The sequence below is a fragment of the Anguilla anguilla genome, chromosome 11 (genome assembly GCF_013347855.1).
Source record: "Anguilla anguilla isolate fAngAng1 chromosome 11, fAngAng1.pri, whole genome shotgun sequence".
NCBI classification, from domain to species: Eukaryota; Metazoa; Chordata; class Actinopteri; order Anguilliformes; family Anguillidae; genus Anguilla; species Anguilla anguilla.
In genome coordinates this window covers 36759665-36771026 of record NC_049211.1, presented here as the reverse complement: position 1 = coordinate 36771026, position 11362 = coordinate 36759665, and the positions used below count along the sequence as shown (strand labels likewise).

At 41.2% G+C, this 11362-nt stretch overlaps 1 protein-coding gene across 1 annotated transcript in view; it reads left to right on the top strand.

Moving 5' to 3' along the window:
- The first annotated feature begins 234 nt into the window (after window positions 1-234).
- LOC118207918 (vicilin-like seed storage protein At2g18540) overlaps window positions 235-11362 on the top strand; it is a 197150-nt gene continuing 186022 nt past the window's right edge. Inside the window, exons 1-2 of the mRNA XM_035382122.1 lie at window positions 235-1196; window positions 3591-3647. The gene's annotated coding sequence lies outside the window, so the exon portion shown is untranslated. The remainder of the gene's footprint in view (window positions 1197-3590; window positions 3648-11362) is intronic.

Sequence of the window (11362 nt, the reverse complement as noted above, 5' to 3'; positions counted from 1 at the left end):
GTTAAAGTTAGGGTATTCCCATCAATGTTGATCAAACTGTTTCCTCCAAACTCTCGATGCTGCATGATAAAAATATATCACATGTATAACTATACACTAATATAATCAATATGTAATCCAATAAACCTATATCAGTAGTTGCAGCTAAGCTTATGGAAACGCAAGAAACCACAGTGTACACTAGAAAAAAGCAAATGCAGAAGGCTTAAAAAAAAAAACCATACTTACTCAGCAGAAAACTAACACTACATTATTGCCAAGTAAAAAGGCTAGAAGGTGAATATTCTTCCAAAACTAACACTACTTTATTGCCAAGTAAAGATGCTAGAAGGCGAATATTTTTCCAAAACTAACACAACGCTATTGAAATGCTAGAAGACAACATTTTTACAGTGACCCTTATGTAAACTGAATATATATAGAAAAGTACAGGAGGCTATAAATCCTGTAACTTGTATGCTTAAAGAAACATTACAGAATGAAGACTAAGATTTGTATAAAGGAAAGTTGGGGCAACAGTTCACAATAATGTTATCATCTAAAGAGCAGAAAATCATTGTGGTGCCAAAAAGGTCAGGTCGACCCAAGAGCAGGAAAATCAAAATCACTGTGGTGCCAAGAAGACCAGATGGCTGGTATTTTTAGAAATGTGTTACGGGGAGTTGTGGGGTACATTTGTGTATAAAATGTATGTGAAACTGACAATCGAGGTTCAATTCTGCAGAGTTGATCCGGCTTTGTGCACCTGTGCAGTAAAGTCTAACTTTTCTGAAGAGCTTGCTGCTGTGGTGTCTTTTCCCTCGTTAAGTAGTTTTCTACAAATTAATGATTGGACTTTGAATTCTGTCGGTTCCTAGACGCGACACAAGGTCAGTTAACGTTCACTTTTAGCTTTCAATTTTCCAGCTGATGGTATAACTTCGTATCTTTTTTTTTTGTTTTTTTTTTTTGAACGAAGTGCAGTCAAAATTCACAAAATCCCTACGATCTCCCCAGTCTCTGAATATTCTTAAATTGAAACTTGCTGTATGATCAAGCCACCATTCTAACTTTCAGTTTTCCGAGAAATTATGATTTAATTCTTCTGCCCTCTGGCGGGTGTCTACTGGTAGCCTAATAGTCGGTAGGAGATCTCACATACTGTAGCCTACATACAATAAATGGACGACAAAGCCAGCTCTTGCAGGTGAGAATTGGTGAGGCTAGCATGTTTCTGCATCTTTAATAACCACAGTTGGCTCTGGTGGGACCAACTCATTTTTCCAATAATATTTATTGTGGGGGCAGGCGGGGGTAGGGCTGGGGAGCAAATGTCAACCTAATATCAATCTCACTCCTACGCCCCTGGCTAGCTGGTTACCTTGTCCCCAAAATTGTCTCTGACTCTATCGCTTAAATGACAGCCTCCTTACTCTTCACTGGAAAAATTAATAAAATCTCGAAACTTGCTGTATGATCCGTGTACGTTCGGGATGATTTGAATTTAGTTTTTAGGCTAGCTACACCAGAAATGAAAAACGAACGGGCGTTCCTCATTTCTTTTTTAATACAAAACGAAATAACCAATAGATAGCGTGTTTATTCCGTTTATAAAGTAAATTCAGATTTCAAACGTTTCCATTTTATAAAAGGACGAGACTTTATGAGAATCAACTGAAACCCCGAAATGGTCAGAAATCGCGTTTTGACATAGAACCTTGTTTATCTGAAAATGTCTCAAATGTATTAACCGAAAGAATTGGATAGAAGACTCCTTAAAATAGCGATTAGTACAGTTGAACGCAGCACACAACATTTTTGGACCTTGAACTTTTAAATGGTGAGATCGTACGTAGCTAGCTAATCGGAATAAAATGACACAGCATCACACCTGCCCCTGAAGCACTCTGCCTGGCTGCGAGGACGGGGAAATCCTTATTTGGTCATACAGTAGTAGGACAAGCCACATTGCACGCACTGAAATTAACGCAGATAAAAATAGTAGATTTTCGCCCCACCTACTTCGCTTTGCAACGGCCACTTTTCACATTCAAATTCAAATTCAAATTCAAAGGCTTTATTGCCATGACATATTTAAAAATATATATTGCCAAAGCGTAGTGATAACAGTAATTAACTACAGTAAGAATATATAATTAAAAAGAAAAAAGAAGACAAGCAGCAACAACAATAACAGCATAAATTATATAAATGACTTTTCTCTTGTCGCTGTAAATCGCCAACTCTCATTGAAAATGAACGGTCGCCGGTTGCTTGTCTCTCTCCTGTGTCGCCCCGTATCACCACGGGGTTACCCGATGCGACATGGCGACTACCAATGGGAGTGAAGGCAGCGTGACAGACGTTACTGAAATAAATGTGCAATCGTGTCTAGCCCAGACTTCTTTAGTTATGTAACCTGGTAATCACAAGCCAGAAACGCCCATAAGCGACAAGCGACAACGGTTTATCTCCCTCCTGTCTCGCCCCGTGTGACCGTAGGGTTATACGCGGGCACAGTCAAAGACGGTTTGATAATGAACTGGTTGCCTACAGTTTAGGCCAGTAATGCATGCCCTCAGATATCCAGATTAATATTTTTTTCTACATTAATATTTTTCTACATTTGACCACTGTAGTGCTCCGTAGCCGCTGGACCATTCTCACCTGAGAAAACGGAAATCAGAACGTAACACCATAAACTTTAAAGAACAAGTTCATTTTTATGTAATATTATGTTTAATATCAGTTAGTAACACAAATAGTCAATTGATTCTCGTTTTTCAACAGTCGAGACAGTTTTTCAACAGTCACGATTCAACAGTCAGTCACTGTTGCATTTGTCCCATTTATTGTATCTTGGCTGAACCACTACGCCCAATTGTGAGTATTTTTGATGGATCTTTTTGACAATCAATTTACTGTTCAAAATACAGGAGAACAGCCACATCTTCCCCATCTGCATCTCATAAACCATGCAAGAGACACCCCTCATTCTGGCCCACCTAGTTACAGTGAGTGCCATAATGTTTGGGACAAAGACACATTTGTTTCTTGATTTGGCTCTGTACTCCACAGTTTTGTATTTGCAATCACACAATTCAAATGAGGTTAAAGTGCAGAGTCTCAGCCTTTATTGAAGGGTCTTTTCATACATATTTGTTTCACCTTGCAGAAATGACAGCGCTTATTATACACAGTCCCCCATTTCAGGGCATCATAATGTTTGGAGAAATGGCATCACAACTGTTTCTAATTAGTCTGGTGTCTTCAGTTACTTCCTTAGTGCGGGTATAAGAGAGCTTTCAGTATCTAGTTTTGATTCTAGCTTTGTGATTGTTATTGGGATTTGTCAGCATGAGGACCACAGCTGTGCCAAAGTCAATGGCGTTTCCCTCATTTTCCCTGTGAGTAAAAAAGGATGAAACAGACCGAAGAGAGAGAGAGAGAGAGAGGGGTCATAAATGTTCCGCTCTCAGATGAAGTCCGAATTGAAGCCGACAGCTAGCAGCTCCCAATCTCTCAAAAACACACACACAAGCTCATATAAAGCGCATTTCTATGTGCTGTGAATGGGCCCTTCCTAACGTGCACATTCCTTTCATTCACAGACAATGGCATCCCAAGACGCGCTTCCCAAAGTGAAAAGAGAACGTCTTGAAAGCCAGGTCAGTTTTTCTGTATGTTCCGTTTATTTATACTGGGGTAGCGGTTCAAGTATGCCACCTGCCAAGTTACAGACTGGCAGGGGGTACCCTGTTCAGATATGCCACCCACCAAGTTACAGACTGGCAGGGTGTACCCTGCTCAGATATGCCACCCACCAAGTTACAGACTGACAGGGTGTACCCTGTTCAGATATGCCACCCACCAAGTTACAGACTGGCAGGGTGTACCCTGTTCAGATATGCCACTGACCAAGTTAGAGACTGGCAGGGTGTACACTGTTCAGATATGCCAATCACCAAGTTAGAGACTGGCAGGGTGTACCCTGTTCAGATATGCCACTCACCAAGTTACAGACTGGCAGGGTGTACCCTGTTCAGATATGCCACCTGCCAAGTTAGAGACCGGGTGTAGCTGCAGTTACATGCACACTTTTTTCATTCTGATTGAAATTGAAGATTTCGGGTCAACTGTTTCCATGGGATGTGATCTAATACGGTCTGGTGTTTACATGCACCGACACATTTAATCGGAACAGCTGTGTGACATGCGCAAAAGTGATGAATACATCACGTGTTTGATCAGTGGAGAGAAACGTCCGTCACCACGCATTTACGTCAAGACGGTGGGCATGCGCAGAAAGAACGCAGCCATAAAATAATCAGTTTCATCATTTACATGGTACAATTTTTCTATTGATCGGTTTATGAGAAGGTTTAAACTGCAACCGATTGAAATTTCAATCGGTTTGGGCCTGTTTATTCTGATTGACAACATGTAAACAACTTGTTCCTTTAATGTCAATGTTCATAATATATTGTTGGAAGTAATGCATTTGCAAGGAGGGAAGGCTACAATTTGCTAGCAAATGTTTAGGTAGTGATAAAATTTCGGAAACATGTTGAATGTTGAGTAAGTTAGGAAGGCTGCTTAGCTAGTTGGTTACCTTCTCCCCACAATTGTCTCTGACTCTTACTCTTACACTACAGTCTCCTGTCTCTGATATTGTAACAGATTGACTGGCTAACATTAAGTTACTTACTGATGGTTGCTTCCCAGAACATAAGCCCTAATGCAAAGGAGAGTCAAACAGAAGTTATTTACATACATTTGTTTTGCTCAGTACAGGTAACATGATCTCTGGTTTGTCCAAGAGGGAAAATGACACAAGGGATTTTTTTCATCTGATAAAGGATATCTATTATCAATAAAACGACTGTAGATTAATAGCCCACAAATGTAAAACTGACATTAATTATTTCTGTGGTATTTTAATAAAAGTTGAGATGATTAATAAATTGCACACTATGTACACTGAGCTGAATATATTGTGAACATTTAAAGAAAGAGAGGTGACGGGTGTAGGAAGTGGAGAGGTGAGTAAACTTCTCAATATATGACTGCGTCCTAAACAAAGGACAAAGGGCTGGGCTCATGTGTAGAGTTTTTATTTTCACATTTAGTGATTTTGGTAGTTTCTAACAAAAAAATTGCTAAACAATATGTAGTTATATCTCTCGCCAAATATTTAGATGTCCACACAAGAAAACAGATAACCTATAAACTAAAGACATTGTACCCAAGATGGTGCTGCACTATTTACATTGATATTAAAGTGGGTTAAATTATTTGAAATACTGTCACTGGTCTTTCCTGTGATATTATAATAAGTGGTTAGTTTATATTTGCACAGGGTGTCCATTAACTCATAGGCTTAATATTTAGTCATCATATATTAGCAGGATGCTCATGCTTGAGGGCAAGAGCTTGCTGCCCCTTGATTTCAATGTAGAAAACCAAGGTGATTTAACAATCAAAGAAAGCGTCATTTTTTTATTATCATAATTTAAAATATTTGTAGCAGTATCTATACCAATGGTTGTTCAGGTCCAGAAGTTTTGGGGAAATATTTATTGAAATATACATTCTTCAATACATATTTCCACAATCTGATTTTCATATGATCATTCTATTTCATATTTGCACTCAACACGCACAGTACAGGCTGACTTCCAGGACTTCACCTGATTGACCAGCAGGGGTCACTGGTGTGTGATGATACACCGTCATCCAGGCCAACTAATACCTCTCCATCCCTGGCCAGTTATGTATCACCCTGTGGGGCTGCCAGGCACAGACAGCATTTAAAACTGGACCATGGGGGCCATCCATGCACTGCAGTGCCTTAACACCATTTATTTATTTAGGATCCCCATTAGTTATACCTCAGGATGCCTGGCACCTCCCTCACTTGCACTTCCCGATCACGTCTCCTGTCTGTTCTGGCCCCACGATGGTCGAATGACCTTCCCGTGGAGGTCAGAACAGCTGAGACCCTGACCACCTTCAAGTGACAACTGAAGACTCACCTCTTCAGGCTGCACCTCTCCCCATCCCTCCCTACCTCCCTGTAATCTCTAAATTGACTGTAAGCTTAGGGATGTAACTAGGTAGCTGTTTCTTAGTTGACTTAGTTAATGACCTCGTCTTAACTACTGCTTGTATTTTTTGCATAGACTGCATTGTTGCTGTTCTTGTTTGTGTTACTGTAAATCAGATTAACCTACAGGGTCCAAGTTAAACTATGCGGTTGTTCCCTGCACTTGGAACGGTACTTTTCTCTAGGGTTTTCAACACACTTGTTCCTGGTTATGGTTATACACTTTGTTGTACGTCGCTCTGGATAAGAGCGTCTGCCAAATGATAATCTGACAATGATAATCTGGGTTAAATGTTGTGGCAGTTTGTTACAGGTTGACATAGCCCTATACATTACAGTTTTCTTTAAAGCATTGGTTTTAGGTAAAGGTAATGTGAAGCATCCCATAAAGGCATGTCTGGTGTCATAATGTCTATCATTGGTGTGTGTTAGCTGTGAATATAAGTATATAGGTTTTCTTAAGGCACAAATGTTCCTTATATACATGACCAGGCTGCATGCCAGTCTCTCTTCCACCCTCATCCATAACAGCCTGGCATGCATCCCTTCCACACTGTCCCTCATTGAGCAGTGAAGAGCAAGGCAGGCAGCTCTGTTTTGAGTGAGCTGGATCTTATTAAGCTCTTGTTTTGAAGCACTAGACCAGATTGCTGGACAGTAATCAAGGTGGGATAAGACTAAAGATTGTATTACTTGCTTAATCGTTATCTCTGTTAAAAAGTAAGTGCACCTTCTAATGATGGAAATGCCTCTACTCATTTTGGCAACCATATTATTAATGTGAGTTGACCATGACAGTGTTCCCTCAAGTGTGACACCCAACAATTTGGCCTCTTTAACCTGCTCAATAGCTACCCCTTGCAAAGAGATGCACAGCTCTTGATCTGTCCTTAGAGCATGCCTGGAGCCGAGTATCAGACTCTTGGTTTTTGAGATGTTCATCTTTAGCCTATTTTCATAAACCCATTTAGATACCAGCATCAACTCTTCTTGAAGCATTTTATTAAGCTCCTTGGTATTTTCTGCAGATACATACATTGTAGTATCATCAGCATAGATAGCCATGCAGGCATTTTTTAAGTACACATGGCAGATCATTTGTAAATATGGAATATAGAAGAGGTCCTAGACAGCTGGGGAACTCCACATTGTAGTGATTTAATATTTGACAGGGTACCATTAAACTAAACACACTGTATGTTAGATAAATAATTTTACATCCAATTGATAGCTGAAGTTTTGAATCCATATGCAGATAGTTTGACGAGTAGTAGCTCATGGTCTATAAGATCAAAAGCTGCACTGAAGTACAGTACCCACCATTAACTTTCTGTCAATTTGTTTTAATCAATCATCTGTTCATTGTGTTAAAGCTGTACATGTTGAGTAACCCACCTTATATGCATGTTGGAATTCAGAGTTGATAATGTTTTCCGAGAAGTAATGTTGAATCTGTTTAAATACAATACCCTCCATAAGTTTGCTTAAAGCAGGCAAAATACTAATAGGCTGACTATTTGGTCCAGTAAATGACTCCTTGCTATTTTTTGGTAGAGGAGTAACCTTTGCTATTTTCCACATTTGTGGATAAACACCTTCATTCAGACATAAATTAAAAATATGACACAGTGGCTTTGCCACAATCCTAGCTGACAGCTGTAGTAATTTACCATCCAGATTGTCATAGCCACAAGTTTTATCACACTGCAATGCCAAGAGAAGCTTTTTCATTTCTTCTGTATTTATATTGGTAAAGTCAAATTCACATTTTTCGTGGTACATAATATGTTGTTTAATTAGTGACTCAGACAGCTTACCATTCACTGGCAACATTTGATTTCTTATTGTATCCACTTTACCTATAAAATAATTATTAAAATAATTAGCTATATATATGAGGTTTGGTAATACATCCACCACCAGATTCAATAAATAAGGGAGTTTTATTCATTTTATCTTTACCCATTACTTCATTAAGGGTTCTCCGTAACTTTTTGCTGTCACCCTTAATCTCCTCAATCTTGGATTGATAATATTGATTTTTCTTTATTTTATTCATTTTTGTGACTTTGGCAGGCTTACCGTTCACTGAGAAACAATCAGCTGAGATACCAGATATGATAGCAGCTTTTTTCAGTTTTTCAGCTGTCATACAGCTTCTCAACTCCAAATCAAGCTAAGGGGCTTTAGTGGTTCTGACGGTTAGTTTTCTGATAGGAGCATGTTTGTCATAAGTAGATAAAAGCAGTTGCATAAATAATTGTAAGGCGGCCTCTGTATGAGTTAATTTAACCACAGTATCCCACTGTATCTTATTCATGTCTTCAACAAATGCATTTTCACAAAATTTATTATAAATTCTTTTGTATATCACTTTGGGCCCAGCTTTAGGAACCTTTGTTTTCCTTGCCACTGCAATGATGTTATGATCACTGAAGCCTACTGGTACAGATACAACCTTTGCAAATTAGCAAAAAAATGATCTATACAAGTTGAAGAGGACATTCCTGAACACCTGATATTAACTCTTGTTGGTAAATTCACAATTTGGGATAAATTACATACACTAGCTACATCACTTAACTATTTTGAGCCACCCAGCAGCCCCAGAATGTAGTAAAATACACTATAATGTTTACTATAAGGCATTTATGATTTGGAGTAGTTACACACATGATTAATATGGATAGCACTTACAATACATCAACTAAAATCTTTATCCCCCCCCCCCAGGACAGAGGGAAGCATAAGAGCTCACACACTTTCAGCTTCCATGAAGATGGAAAACTAGCAGTAAACGCTATATCCTGCACAGAGGCTGGAACCGTGCTGGAGGCACTCAACAGAAGTCGAAAATTCACCTCTCTTGTTAGCAATAATAAGGGAAAGGACATCATCATTGTGAAAAACACACCAGAAAATGCAGACATAGCCACACACTTTCCCTGCTGGCTAATTAACGAAGCTGAAAAATTCACAATAAAATTCCGCCCTGGGAACCAATCTGACCCTGAGCCTCCTGAAACGGCAACAATCACAGAAGAGAGAAAACTGGTCACTTTTTATGTTGAAAGAAAAGGAGGGAAAAATAGCAAAAAAAAGAAATTCTTGAAAAACATGAGGAACAGTGATATTTCCTATCTTTGCATATATGCGTGTGTAGGTGAGACTGCAGAAGAAGCCCTGCGAAGAGACGGGCGCTTTGCGGAAATAGTTTTTCAAGGAGGCAGTGAGCTAGGGGATATAAAGGGTGGAGACTCGTTGGAGATTTATTTCACTGTTACTGAAAAACATGACGGAAAAACATTCAGACTGAACATGCGAAAAGAAGAAAAGAAACCCTTACAGCCTACCACAGAAACCGACTCCGGGTCCCGAATCGCTGAACAAGCAGCAGAACGTGTGCAGGAACAGGGAGAATCCACTCCCAGTTCAGCCAGATCGGCACCAGCAAACCCACCTGCGCAAGAACGGGGAGAATCTACTTCCAGATCAGCCAGATCATTCCATGAAATCCCTGATTCTGAGGAGCTGCAGCAGAACCTGCGCTCCAGGTTTGAAGGTCTGGTGAAGCATATGAAGGCGCAAGAAAATGTGAGGGGGAATGGGAAAGTGCTGGAGCTGCTGAGGGAAGAGTATGGGAAGAACATAAAGGTATTCTGGGATGTGTACAGAGTGAAGAACCTGATGAAGATGAGTAAATCCGTCTGTGTTCTCATAAACAACACTACTAAGGTACAGGGCACAGGCTTCCTGCTCTTTGATCGTTTCATCCTGACGAATGCACATTTGATCAAGGATTCCAATGACAGTATCGATGTCAACTTTCATTGTGAAGAAAAGCCTATGACCGAAGAGCTGCTTCCCGTTAAAGAAGTCATTGCCTTGGCTTATGACTGCGTTTATGAGAAATGCAGGCTAGACTATGCTTTATTGGAGCTTGATGAGAGCACAGCCAAAAAGATGCCCAAACCACTCCTGACCCTGACCCAGCATGGTCCACCCATACAGCAGGGTGGGCTGTGCATCATTGGACACCCAGAGGGGGGAGTGAAAAGAGTTGATTTCTGCTCTGTCATTGAATCTAGACAAAGAGAGCCCGTTCTTGAAAAAAATAAAAACTTCATTCAGTGGATGAATTGGGACCTTAGCTTGGTGGCGAAGGACAGCCCGATGATTACCTATAACACCTGTTTTTTCCATGGGGCTTCAGGCTCTCCAGTCTTTGATGCCCGTGGTAAGGTGGTCGCCATGCACACCGGTGGGTACAGTTACAAGCTCGGTGATACCAAGAGTGTGATTGAGTACGCCATTCCTCTGCGGTCTATACTGAAGCACTTCTTGAAGACGACGAAGGAACGGAGGCCTGACATTCTTCAAAGTTTCATTGAGGTAGCAGAGAAACAAGCAGCGCTGCACCCCCCCATTGATCCCTATACCCAGCCTGATCCTGACAGTCCTGAGCCAATGGAGATATCAGCACCTCCCCCATTAGCACCTCCCCCGCAAGGCCTCCCCAATAGTGCCACCCCCTTTAGCGCCTCCCCCATAGTGCCTCCCCCATTAGCACCTCCCCCGTAAGGCCTCCCCCATAGCGCCTCCCCCATAGCACCATCCCATTAGCGCCTCCCCCATAGCACCACCCCCATTAGCGCCTCCCCCATAGCACCATCCCATTAGCGCCTCCCCCATAGCACCACCCCCATTAGCGCCTCCCCCATTAGCACCACCCCCATGCTAAAGGGGGAGATTTTAGGGCCTGTGGGCCTGAAGGGCCTGCGACCTTAATTAAAAAATCAAAATGTATTCATATAGCGCATTTCACAAACAATTGTTAAACTACGCTTCAAAGACAACCCTGGCTACAACCCCCACAGGAGCAAGCCTAAAGCAACAGTGGCAAGGAAGAATTCGCTGTGGCAGATGGGAAGAATCCTCGGAAGGAACCATCGTTGAGTAGCTGGACTCTTCCTTTAATTTAACAAACTGTTTCCTGTCGCATGATGTGAGCTAAGGTGGGTACGATAACGAGCACGCTGGTATCAAGAGTGTGATTGAGTACGCCATTCCTCTGCAGCACATATTGAAGCACTTCTTGAAGATGGCGAAGGAATGGAAGCCTGACATCTTCAAAGTTTCATTGAGGTAGCAGAGAAACAAGAAGTGCTGCACCTCCTCATTGCTGACTACAGCCAGCCTGATCCTCCCCCATTAGCACCTCCCCCATACCGCCTCCCCCATTAGTGCCTTCCCCATTAGTGCCTCCCCCATACCGCC